Source organism: Saccopteryx bilineata, chromosome 11, assembly GCF_036850765.1.
Source record: "Saccopteryx bilineata isolate mSacBil1 chromosome 11, mSacBil1_pri_phased_curated, whole genome shotgun sequence".
Lineage (NCBI taxonomy): Eukaryota > Metazoa > Chordata > Mammalia > Chiroptera > Emballonuridae > Saccopteryx > Saccopteryx bilineata.
In genome coordinates this window covers 64,073,381-64,086,003 of record NC_089500.1, presented here as the reverse complement: position 1 = coordinate 64,086,003, position 12,623 = coordinate 64,073,381, and positions in this window count along the sequence as shown.

Here is a 12,623-nt window from a genome sequence, read left to right as displayed (position 1 = left end):
TTGCTGGGTAAAGAAGTCTTGGTTGTAGGTTCTTGTTTTGCATCACTTTGAATGTTTCTTGGCAATCCCTTCTGGCCGCAAGTGTTTCTGTTGAGAAGTTGGATGTTATCTTTATGGGGGCTCCTTTGTAGGTAATTAACTTCTTTTCTCTTGCAGCTTTTAGTATTCTTTCTGTGTCTCTTAATTTTGGCATTTTAATTATGATGTGTCTTGTTGTAGGAGTCCTTGGGTTCTGCTTTAAAGGGACTCTCTGTGCTTCTTGAACTTGTGTTAATTTTTCCTTCATCAATTTAGGGACATTTTCAGCTATGATTTCTTCAAACAGGTTTTTTAGCCCTTGTTCATTCTCTTCTCCTTCAGGAATACCTATGATATGGATGTTGTTTCTCTTCATGTTGTCACAGAGGTCTCTTAGAGTTTCCTCAGTCTATTTGAGCCTCTTTTTTGTTTTGTTGTTTTACCTCTGTGCTTATTTTTATCTTGTCTTCCAAATCAGTGTCTTCCTCACTGATTCAATCCTCTGCTTCCTCTAGCCTGCTGTTGATTCCTTCTAGTGCAGTCTTCATTTCTGATATTGTATTTGTCATTTCTGACTGGTTCTTTCTATGATTTCAATGTCCTTTTTGATGCTTGCTATCTGTTTATTTGGGTGGTCATTATGTCCACCTATTGTTGCACTAAGATCCCTGAGCTTCCTAAAAATCATTATTTTAAACTCTGCATCTGGTAGTTTGGTTGCTTCCATTTCAGTTAGTTCTTTTTCAGGGGGGTTTCTCTTGTTGATTAATTTGGGTCATATTTCTTTGTCTACCCATTTTGTTTCTGTACAGACTCCTCCTTTGGGTATGCTGCTTGTGTAGCTCACTGAGTTTAGGGTTGGTGCTGTCTGCTACCAGCTACTAGTTGTGTTGGTTCTAGATCTTCGTGGGTTGGCATCAGCTGTTGTTTGTAGCCTACCGTGGGCTACTTGTCGGCAGCTACTGCTATTTTTACTCTTTATGTTGATGTTTTCTGTGCCTGGGTAGTGTGGGTGGGGCCAATGTGTGTATAAGGATAAGCTTCCTTCTGCTTAGAGATGACAGCAGCTCCGTAAAAGCCCCAAGCTCCATAAGATTTTCCTCCACTTTTTAGTTGCTCTACTTCCTCTTGAAGCTGCCTGGTCTTTCCAGAGTATTCTGTAGGAAGACTGTAGTGCGGGCCTAGGCTGGCCTTGCCCAACCAACCCCTCAACAGGTTACAATCTTGCTGATTTAGGGCAACTGAGGTTGGGAATACAATTTTAGTGGGATCCCCCACTTCAGGGGTCTCTTGGGCAGTAGCTCAGTCCAGGGATTATGGCCCCTACTCCAGATCCTAACCTGTCAGCCACTGCTAGATAATAAAATTTTATTTCTCCCCAACAAGGTGAGCAGCAAGTTCAGATTGAGTGGGGCCAACAGTCCCCTCTGCAGAAGTTCTTACAGCTGATGAGACCCTAGTCTCAAGGGGCAAGACTGTAGGTTCACAGGGACTCACTCTTTGAATGTTCTTGCTCCAACCCTCTCTCCCTTCCCCCTTTGAGCCTAGCCCAGCAGGGTAGGATATTCAGCACCCAGGCAAGCTGACTGTGAAGTTCCACCCTATCCAATGCACATGAGTCGCTGTGCTGGTGCTGATCACAAAGAGCAGAACTAATCTCAACTGGGCTTGGTGTGAGGAGCCTTTCCTTAGAAAACCACTTCAGCAAGGGTTTTTTAGGTCCTGAACTGATGCTTTCTGCAGCTGGCCCCTGGATGTGTCAGCCCTGGGCCTCCCTGGCCTGAACCTAGCACAGACCAGTGGGAGACACTGCCTATGACTGGCCCTCAGCAACCTTCTTGGAGCTACAAGCAATCCAGAGTTTGTGCTGCCTTTGCTGGGCCCAGGTGCACATGGAAATAAATGCCAGCTGCACACCTTGGCTGGCTTTTACCCACTCTGTGCCTGGAGGAAAGTCCACTTAAAGTCCAAGGTTCCTTGAGTCAGTCCTTCTGCAGCCTCCGTTTGCTGATTGCTTATTGAGCTCGGTGGCTGAATAAACTTCTGCTAGAGTCTAGCACCTGCAGCAATTCAGGGATTAGGAAAGGTGGTGGATGTAGCTACACCCCTCAGCCTCAGGTGTCAGTCCAGACTTTTTCCACAGATCTCAGTAGGGTGTGGCCCCAGGAGTCCAGTGCATGTGGCCTGTGAGACCCAAAGGTGTGTGTGATTTGCCTGTCCTCCGGACAGTTTCAACTGAGTCTCCCATGAGGTGGAAGCACCAGTCTTAGACTCAGGAGCGTGGAAGGGGGGCAAGTAGCTCGAGCTTCAACACTGGAAAACTGAGTCACTGACGCATCCCCTGCTTCCTGGCCTCTCAGAATGACCTTTTGCTCTGACTGGCATAGGAGAGACTCCCGAGGGTGGAGCAGTTGCTTTTCCCCAGGCTGATGCCACTGAGAGGGGATGCCCTGCTCAAGAAAAATGGCGATTGCAGTATTGGAGAACAACTCAGCTCAGGGTTTCTGGTGGCCCTCCCCCACAGTGTCTCTCCCTGGGCCTCCAACTTTACATTCTTCTCACACAACTCTAGTCCTCTCTCTGGACCATTCCTACCGAGTTTCTCGTGGGATAGAAGTATCAGTGCTAGAGTCAGGAGCATGGGGGAGAGCTCCAGTCTCAACACCAGAATGCTGAGTCACTCATGTGCCCCCTGCTTCTTGGCCTTTCAGAACAACCCATCGCCATGCTTGGGGTAGGAGAGACTTCCGAGGGTGGAGCAGTTGCTTTTCCTGAGGCTAATGTTGTACAGAGGGCATGCTCCGCCCAAGAAAAATGGCGACTGTCATATTGGAGAATGACTCAGCACAGGGGTTCTGGGTGGCCATCCCCCACAGTGTCTCTCCCTGGACCTCCAACTTTACACTGTCCTCATGCAACTCCAGACTTCTCAGCTCTCCTTCTACCAGAGCCCTGGGTATGTTGCTGTGAACAAGATTTTCTGCATGGGCCCTTTAAGACAAAACCTGCTTCTCAGAAAGCTCAGTCTCTTTCTCAGAGACAGACACATGTTCTTTTCACTGCCAAATATTGTGTGGGTGCCTCTTCTAGGTTCTGGGGCTCTAGCCCTGGGGTTGAGCACCCACACCTCTCAGGGTGACCTTCCCTGCAGTGAGAGTCCCTAGACCCTCAGCCACTGCTTGCTGCTGGGAGCGGGGCAGCCCTTTCCACTTCTCTGTGCTTCCTGCCAGTCTTGGTGTGGCTTGTTCTGTGTGATCCTTGGTATAGAGTCCTCCTCCTTTAGTCAAAAGTTGGTTTTTCATGATGATTATTCTTAAGTCATAATCCAATTTGGTCCTGGGAGTGTTGTAAAGTACCTTACCCCAGATGCTGAAAAATACTGTACCTCACTTCTGTGGGGGTTCACGTAGAAACACCAAGTCCAGATGAATTTTGAAGGGTTTTATTAAAGGAGGAGATTTATTAAATATGCCGGCCACATATGGCTGACATGGGGCAGTTGCAAAACCAAATCATGTGCCCCAAACACCTTTCAGGGGCTGGTTATATACCCTCTCCTTGGGGAGAGCATGACATCATGGCACAAGCTTACAACATTTGTTTAGAGGATACACAGAAACATTAAGACTTTCAAAGTAACACAATCAAAGGTGTTTACAAATCTTTTAGGGTTCATATTCCCTCCTTTGCCTAGAGGTATGTTATTCTCAGGATTCCAGGAAGGGGGGAGAAACTACAATCAATGTAAGGTGGTATGTAAATTCTGTCTCCCATTGAAAGAGAAGAAGTTTCTCAGTTAACCTTTATTTTAGATTTAAAACTGAATGACCCATTGTTCTTGCAAGCCAGAAACTTCTATTATACATTCTTCTCCCTCCCCTCCCCAAAGGAAGGACGGGACAGGAAAGCCTGACTTTTCCTCTTAGAACATCAATATTAATTTTGCAGCTTTTTGGTACCTCACTACAGGAGGTGGCAGTTGGAACACCCGCCCACTCTGTTGCAATCTTCAGGAGTTCCCTCCATTGAGAAATTCAATGTGAAGTTGCCCCCAATATTTTCTTCTAAAAGCTTTATAGATTTCACTCTTATGTTTAGGTTTTTGATCCATTTTGAGTTAATTTTTAATATTATAAGGTAAGGGTCCCACTTTATTCTTTTGCAAGTGGGTACCCAGTTGTTCCAGCACCATTTGTTGAAACTATACTTTTCACATTGAATTGTCCTGGCACCTTTGTCAAAGATTATTTGAGCCCATGTCTGAGGAGTTCTCCCATTCCGGGTGATTCTGAGGCACGTTCTCCTCAGGCTCTCAGAGGCTCCCAGGCTGCCAACACTGTAACCTGCCCACTGTCACACCCTGAATGGCTTGCTCAGCTTTACTTGTTCCATTTCCCCTTCCACTTGTGTTTTCTGATCCAAAATTGCCTGCACTTAAGCCTTTATCTAGGGTGTGCTTTTGGGGGAACCCAAAGCCAATGTTCACAGTAAGTGTTGCTTTATTGTTGTTCTTTCTGTCACAGTGATTGTGGCTATTTTCTGAGGTCTGGTGTTCCTAAACCCTCAAGTGAACTGCTTTCCATAGCTCACATGCTGTAGTCATCATAACAACCTAAAAAGCACGTGCTATAATCCTTGCCTGACAGAAGAGGAGAGAATGGCTTAGAGAGGTTGAGTGCTTTGTCCAAGTTTACCTCTTTAAGAGGCTCAGCTGGAATGGAGCCCTGGACCACTGGGACCACATCGGGGCCTTTTCTCTTCCTTGACCAGGACCTAAGAAGCACTTATGGAGGCTGCTCAGAGCTAGGCACCATATTAAACAGTGTTCCTGCCTTCACGGCACTTCTGCATCTGCTGAGGGAGCCCATCTTTCTGAGCTGGGGACATTCAGGGACAGGCAGGCAAAGGATACCATATGTGTCCTCCCTGCAAGTGAGCAGGTCTAAGCAGGCACACTCCCTGCTGGGACCAGCAGTGGTCTTAACCCATCCCGAACACAGTGTCACTCCTGCCTTTCGGTCACCTCTTCTTCCTGCCTGCTAGTTCCCAACCTTGCTGTGCTCTGCGCTGGGGGTTATTATGGTTTGGAATTCAGGGCTTTTGGCCCTGAGCTGCTCTGAGGGATGTAGCACACACTTGCTGCTGCTGTGGGTCCTTAATTCCTGCCCCAGGATCCTTCCACAGGCTTGCCAGACAAGGCCACAAACAGCCCAGATGGATTCAGTCTGTTACTGACCCCATCAGCAGAGTCAAAGTCAACCAGTGTGGGCTCCTTGCAGCCCCTGTCCTCTGGTGTCCTGCTGAGCTGAAGCGTCCAGGTGACAGAAGCCACAGAGATGGGTTGCTCAGTTGTGGAGGAGCCATCTCTGTACTACAGCCAAGGAGCTGCTGTCTGCCTCTGCCCCCCCACCCCACCCAGAGGGGCCACGGAGGGTGGGCCATGTTCCATCAGAGCTGGGAGGTGATGAGAACCGGCCTGTAACAGCCTCACAGTCCTGCCTGCCTTTCCCTGCTCTGGAAGGCCCCAGGGGTCCCGCCCAGACTAGCGTCAGGTTGAGGTCGAGTCTTGTCGGCACAGCCTGTGTTGTGTGGCAGAGTTGTCCCCTCACAGCGGGTCGCGAGGTGGGGATATATTAGCCTTGTCCTGTCCATGTCCTCAGTGCCCCAAGCCCAGGTGGCCTGCTCAGTAGAGGGCTCTGTGAAGAGCCCTGGCTACAAGGAGAGCTGGGTTCTAATGGGGAGGGTGGTGTTTCAGTCCCAGAGATGGTGATTAGGGAGGGCGACGCTCACTGTATAGGCACATGGTACACCTGTCTGCGTTGTCCCTTTAAACTGCTATCCTCTTATCCAGGCACTCCCACTGCGACTCAGGGCAACTCCTGGGTCTGTGTCTCCCTCTCTGTTTTGCTGTCACATGACATATGAGTGAAAGAGGAGTGACCTGGTTATCCATTGCTGTCTAACAAACCTCCACAGTTAGTGCCGTAAGACAGGATCTCACGGCTCAGGAAACGAGGGATGTACAGCCGAGAATTTTCTGTTTCACAGTCGTGGACGGAGGTCACTCATCAGTGTGCGGTCTGTGGAGGAACTATTCCGGAGGGTCCAGGATGACTTCCCTTTGTGGGCAGTGGGCTGGGGGTGGCTGGAAAGCTTGTCTCACTTTGCTCTCCTGACGGCAGAGTGTCTGTGTGGCTCACCCATGTGACTTGGGCTTCCTTGCAACTCCTTAGGTGGTGCTCAGGGCTCCCGGAAGGCAAGGCAAAGGCCCCCGTGCTTGCATAGGCTGGGCTTGGGACTGGCTGCCTCTGTCGGCTCAGCGGGCCAGGAGGCTGCCCATATTCAAAAGGACAGGAATCACACTCCGCCTCTAATGGCAGGAGAGACAAAGACTTTGTGGCCATTTTAAACCTACCACAAAGACTATCACCCACATGTCATCAGACTTTTCTTATTTAAGATTGATTTCAGCACATTTCTTTATATTTTTTATTAAGTGAGAGGAGAGGAGACAGAGAGACAAACTCCTGCATGCACCCCAACCAGGATCCACTAGACAAGCCCCCTATGGTGTGATGCTCTGCCCATCTCAGGCCGTTGCTCCATTGCTTGGCAACCAAGCTATTTTTAGCTCCTGAGGTGGAGGCCACAGAGCCATCCTCAGTGCCCTGGGCCAACTCACTAGAACCAATTGAGCCATGGCTGCAGGAGAAGAAGAGGGAGATGTGGGAGAGGGTGGAGAAGCAGATGGTCATTTCTATGTGCCCTGACCAGGAATCAAACCTGGAACAGCCACATGCCAGGCTGGTTCTCTACCACTGAGCAAATGTTTCTTTTTAAATATTGTATTGTGATCACATATTATGCTTTTTGAACTCACCATACCACTTTGAGCATTTTCCTAGGTCATGCAAATTTCCTCACGCAGTCTATTTTTGATCCTTGTGCCATACTATATGTAACCACCTCACAACAGGTTCTTTTTTTTTTTTTTCAGAGACAGAGAGTCAGAGAGAGGGATAGATAAGGACAGACAGACAGGAACAGAGAGAGATGAGAAGCACCAATCATCATTTTTTCATTGCAACACCTTAGTTGTTCACTGATTGCTTTCTCATATGTGCCTTGACTGTGGGCCTTCAGCAGACTGAGTAACCCCTTGCTCGAGCCAGCGACCCTGGGAAGCTGGCGAGCTTTGCTCAAACCAGATGAGCCTGCACTCAAGCTGCTAACCTCGGGGTCTTGAACCTGGGTCCTCCACATCCCAGTCTGATGCTCTATCCACTGTGCCACTGCCTGGTTAGGCCACAACAGGTTCTTAAAACGAACCTAGTCATGCTGAGAATGACTCAATCTGACCTGCTTTTCCCATCACTTCCTCCTCCTAAGTGTCTGACCTGGACACGCTATTTTCACCTTGGGCCTTACCTTACCATCTGGGTTTACACTTCACGCGGTCCTCCAGGGATTGCTCTCTCCCTGAGCTGCTCCCTGTGCATGTGCTTCTTCTGGTCCCCATATCGAGAACTTCTTTCAGTGGATCATTATAATGCTCCTGCTTCTTGGTGTTGGAAGCATACAGTGGGGCCAGTGGCAGAGCCTTCACTCAGTCTGTTATCGCAGAGGAGGATGCCGGGAAGTTTGGAATTTTCACTGGGGAAGCTGCATTTATACTCTTGGAAGGTGATGACAGATGAATGAATGAATGAATGAATGATAGCGAGTGAAGAGTGATAATAAATCTGAGTAGTGTTCAAAAGATTTGAGGTGACTATGAGCGACAGTGTCCACCACGCTTGGCAATGCCATTCCTCATTGCCAATAATGTGTAGGGCTCAATAAAGAGGAGATTATAATTCTTGTTTGACAAGTGAGACTTGGAGAGGAGAAGTCACTTGCCCAAGGTCACGTAGCTACTGGGAAGAGGAAGCTGTAAGTTCAAATTCAGGTTTGTCCATCCGTACAGTCCATGCTCTGGTGGGAGCTTAGGAATATGACAAAGGCAGAAGCCCAGGTATAAAACCTGACCCACCAAAAGATAGGGCGAACATGGGGAGAAACTGCAAGCATGTTGTGTCCTTGGACACCCTGACCCTGTATTCAGCCTGGGGCAAAGAAAAAAGGACTGTCCATTCACTGACCTCCCAGCCAGTGACCCAGCAGGTAGGTCAGGCCTCCTTGACATAGTCAGCACTGGACAGATCTGATCTGCTGACTCTTCCAGTCATAAAGTTTTATTAGAACTCAGCCATGCCCCTTTGCTTAGGTGTTTTTTTTATGACTGCTTTCATGCAACAACAAAGTTAAGTAGCTTCGACAGGGAGTGTGTGGCCTCCCTGTAAAATCAAAATATATATGATCTGACTGTAGGGAAAACAGCTGTGTTAGGCTTGCTCGCTTGCACTTTGCACAATTAGTGCGTGAGCACATGGCAGAGCCATGTGTGTGTAGCCTACATAAGGCTACAGGTACTTTCCTTCAGGGAAGATTGCTGACTTGCCACCACAAGGGAGGATTGCTTACCCGCCACTGTGAGGGGCCATTTTCCTGATTCCTTGCCTGTTGCCACAAGAAGCTTTCCCCTGCCTGTTTGCTCGTCCACCACTGTAAGAATCTAGTAAACCGGAATGGCCTGATGCTTTCTGGTTCCGCAGCTCCTCTACCATCTGCCTGAATCCAGTGTGAACCTGCCTGGCCTCAGCCACCAGCATTACACTGACCCTTTGCAGAATACATTTGTTCACCCCCAGTCTGTACTGACAACCATCCACTTTCACACTTCATGCCACCATTAAAACTAGGTTCCTTTGGATATTGAAAGTACTTCATCCCCCCAGAGTCCTTCAGATCACCCAACAGGGAGAGTAACTGTCAGAATTATCCCCTATCTGTGTTCTCACTCCCCTTTCTCAATGTTTCCTCACTCTGGTCCTGTTGGGTCTTCAAAGGCAGGGTACAGGGGCTGTGGATGGGTCATTTTCTGGAATAGAACCTGTATATTTTTCAGGGCAGTTTGAATTGTAAATAACAGAATACTCAAAATAACTCTAACCAAAAGGGAAACTGGTTTGGCTCATAAAAGTCTGTAATGCCGGTGGCCAGGACCGAGCAGGTCCACATTGGATTTGGGCAGACGGTAGAGAAACTGTGGAGCCAGAAAGCTCTGGGCCATTCCACTTAATAGAATCTCATCATGGCGGACGAGCACACAGGCGGTGAAAATGGCCTCTTGGGCAAACAAACAGCAAAATGGCTCCTCACAGTGGCAGGCAGGCAGTCCGCCATCCACAATCCCCCTGAGTGCAAGCACCCATAGCTTTACATAGGCCATCACACGTGGCACAGCCATGTGCTCATGCACCAATCAGGCAAAGTGCTTGCAGCCAATAAACCAGAGAGCAAGCCCAACACAGCTGCCCCACATTCCACCCCCTTAGGGTTGCTCACCTCACAATAGGTACATTACATCCATACCAAAAATGACAATTACAAAGGTGCCCTTCACAATGTCTCTCTGAAAACTCTGCCCAGGAAGTTAACTGGAGGCCCATCTCTAGCTCCCCACCCCATGGTAGGTGGGAGGGCCTATAGAGTCCAGGGCTGTGTTCATCGAAGAAAGTGACCTTGGTCTGTCTCTGCAACTGGGTGGGAGCAGCTGCTCAGTACAGGAGGGCCTCCATGGGAGCTGGGCACCCCTGTCGAGATCTGTCATTCAAAATCCAGAGTACTGTCCACAAGTGGTGTGTCCATCCAGCAAGGGAACTGGTGCCTCCCTCTGGTCATAGTCCAAGAGTCCATTACATCTCTCAATGACCAGTCCATGATAGACAGCCCAGCTGTCTGTGCAAATCACCAAAGTGAAAGTCCATTACACTTAATACTTTCTAATGCCAACACCTGCTGCACATTAGAGAGGGATCAGTGCACCAGCAATTTCATATGGGCTCTCCAGCCCCTGCCCATTCCTGTTGAATGGGTCCCTTGGTCTTCCTTCTATTCAATCTGGGATAACAGGTCTTGGGCAGCGGTCGGCAAACTCATTAGTCAACAAAGCCAAATATCAACAGTATAACGATTGAAATTTCTTTTGAGAGCCACATTTTTTAAACTTAAACTATATAGGTAGGCACATTCTTTATCAAGGTAGCACCCGCATGTGGTATTTTGTGGAAGAGCCACACTCAAGGGGCCAAAGAGCCGCATGTGGCTCGTGAGCCACGGTTTGCCGACATGGGGTCTTGGAGATCCTCCTCTCTGTCAGCTGCTGTCTCCAACAAGTAATCTCGCAAGCTTGCATCCTGAATGCCAGCCATTTTTTTGGCAGCTGCTGGGGCCACCTGCTTCTCTCACTTTTTCAGTGGCTAGAACCTCTGTTCTGATTCAAGCTGCCACTAAATCTCCAACAAGACTTTATTAGGCTTGCCGTCTAATTTCTCCCTATCAGCCCCAGCTATGATGGAATCTACCCACATCTGGGTTTGGGTAACTTTCACGGGCCTATTTCTCTCGCTAGTCATGGAAACAGCATGGGCGGCAGCCTTCACAGCCTTATGGTCCATCTCTGTTCTGGAGAGCATGATGTCATCCACCCCTACGTCCCACAGCCACAGCAAGCAGTGTGCCAGGGTCTGAGTGGGCTTCTGCCTGAATTGCACCCCCAACTCCGTTAGCTCTGCCTGAGTGTAGGGCCGGACCACAGATTGCTCCAATACCTGTGGAGGGGGCTGTGGTTGCCCCTGAGGGACTTGGCTGCTGGGTTTTTACCTTCTGAGTGACCACTGCTGGGCTATGAGTCTGAAGATGGCTGCTTCAACCTGCACCTCCTCATCCTCAGAAGAGGAGTTGGAAATACCTGCTCTCGCCAGCTCAGAGCCACTCTGCCAGCATGGATACGGCTCCTTCTTCAGTGACCATTTCAGCTCCTGCGGGTGCCAGCTCTCAGGCTGAAGCTCAAGCTCTTAAACCTGTAGTTGTTTCTCCAATAGCTGTTGCTGCCAACGTTCAGGTTCCAGGGAAAACTGGAGATCAGGAACCTGTAACTCCTTTTCCAGAGACCATTCCAGTTCTAGGCGCTGTTGGTGCACAGCCTGCATCTCACATTGCCGCTTTCAAATCCGGGTGGCCTCCTTCTCCAGCACTTGCTCCAGTTCAAGCCGTCGTTGGCACTTGAACTTTTGACCTTGTGCAGGCTCATGCACAGAGCTCTTGGTTTCTTCTTACAGGATTGCAAAAGACACCCAGCCCGCGGACCCCAACGGGAAAGCCACCAGGAACAGCCACTCCTCTATTCCAACCTTCAAGAAAGTTGGTGGCTCCATACCCATCTGCTCCGAACCCTGCCCACTATGCCAGATGTAATGCCGGTGGCCGAGGCCAGGCGAGTCCACATTGGATTCGGTCCGATGGTAGAAAAGCTGCAGAGGCAGAAAGCGATAAGCCATTCCATTTAATAGAGTCTCCCTACAGCAGACAAGCACAAAGGCAGGGGAAGTGACCTCTTGGACAAACAAACAGCAAAACGGCCCCTCACAGTGGCGAGCAGGCAATCTGCCCTCCACAATCCCCCTGAGTGCGAGCACCCATAGCCTTACATAGGCTATGCACACGTGGCACGGCCATGTGCTCACGTACCAATCAGGAAAAGTGCTTGCAGCTGGTAAACCAGCAAACAAGCCTAACACAGCTGCCCCACAAAGTCCAGGATGAATTTGGCATCAGACATGGCTAAATCCAGACACTCAGATGATGTTTCTCCACGTCTTTGCTTGGTTTCCTTTGCGTTGAATTCATTCTCAGGTAGGCTTTTCCTACATGGCAGGCAATAAGACTACTAATAATTTCAGGCTAATAGTCTTCTACTAGAAAGAGCCTCACTCCCAATAGCCCTTGTAAAGATATTAAAGAGGGTTCCTGGTGGTCTCAGTGCTAACGCACTTAGGCAGTCACTGTGGTCAGGGGTAGAGAACAGTTAGGGTGAGCAGATGTGAGTCAGGAACTGGGGCTGTTCAATTCCACCTGGATTACAAGGACTGAGAGTGGGGGAGGGAGGGCTCTTTGTGGGAGAAGAAAGGGGAACAAGCTTTGGCAGGCACACAGAGCAAGTGTCCACTCCATGCAGCTCTCCCGGGGCCACCACCTTGTCATGACGCCCTTCATTGTCCTGAGCCCCCACTCCTGAGCATATAGCACCTGTCCTACTGACCCCGCCCTCTTGTCAGGGCTCCCCGAACCCTGAGTCCTGGGCGTATTCCTGCAGCTGCTATCAGGACTCTGGTAATACAGAAGCAGCCAACAGCAGAGCAGGCATGGAGCTGGCAGGCGACTGAGAAGGCGGCATTACCTTAGAGGAGGGGCCAAGCGCAAGGCTAAGCATATTCAGCCCAGGTGGCAGAAGGCCATTTAACTAGGACCCTAGCTAGAAGCTGAGGGTAATGGGAGGGGCGCTGAGTTATGGAAAGAACCTATAGTGACCCTAAAGAGTGCCCAGGGCCAGCTATGGAGGGTGGGCCATGGGGCCATTTAAGAGGTTCCATGTTGGACTCTGGGGTCATAGAAATACCTAGAGATACCCAGATACCTGGAGGGCCTCCACTGTGCCGAGGAAG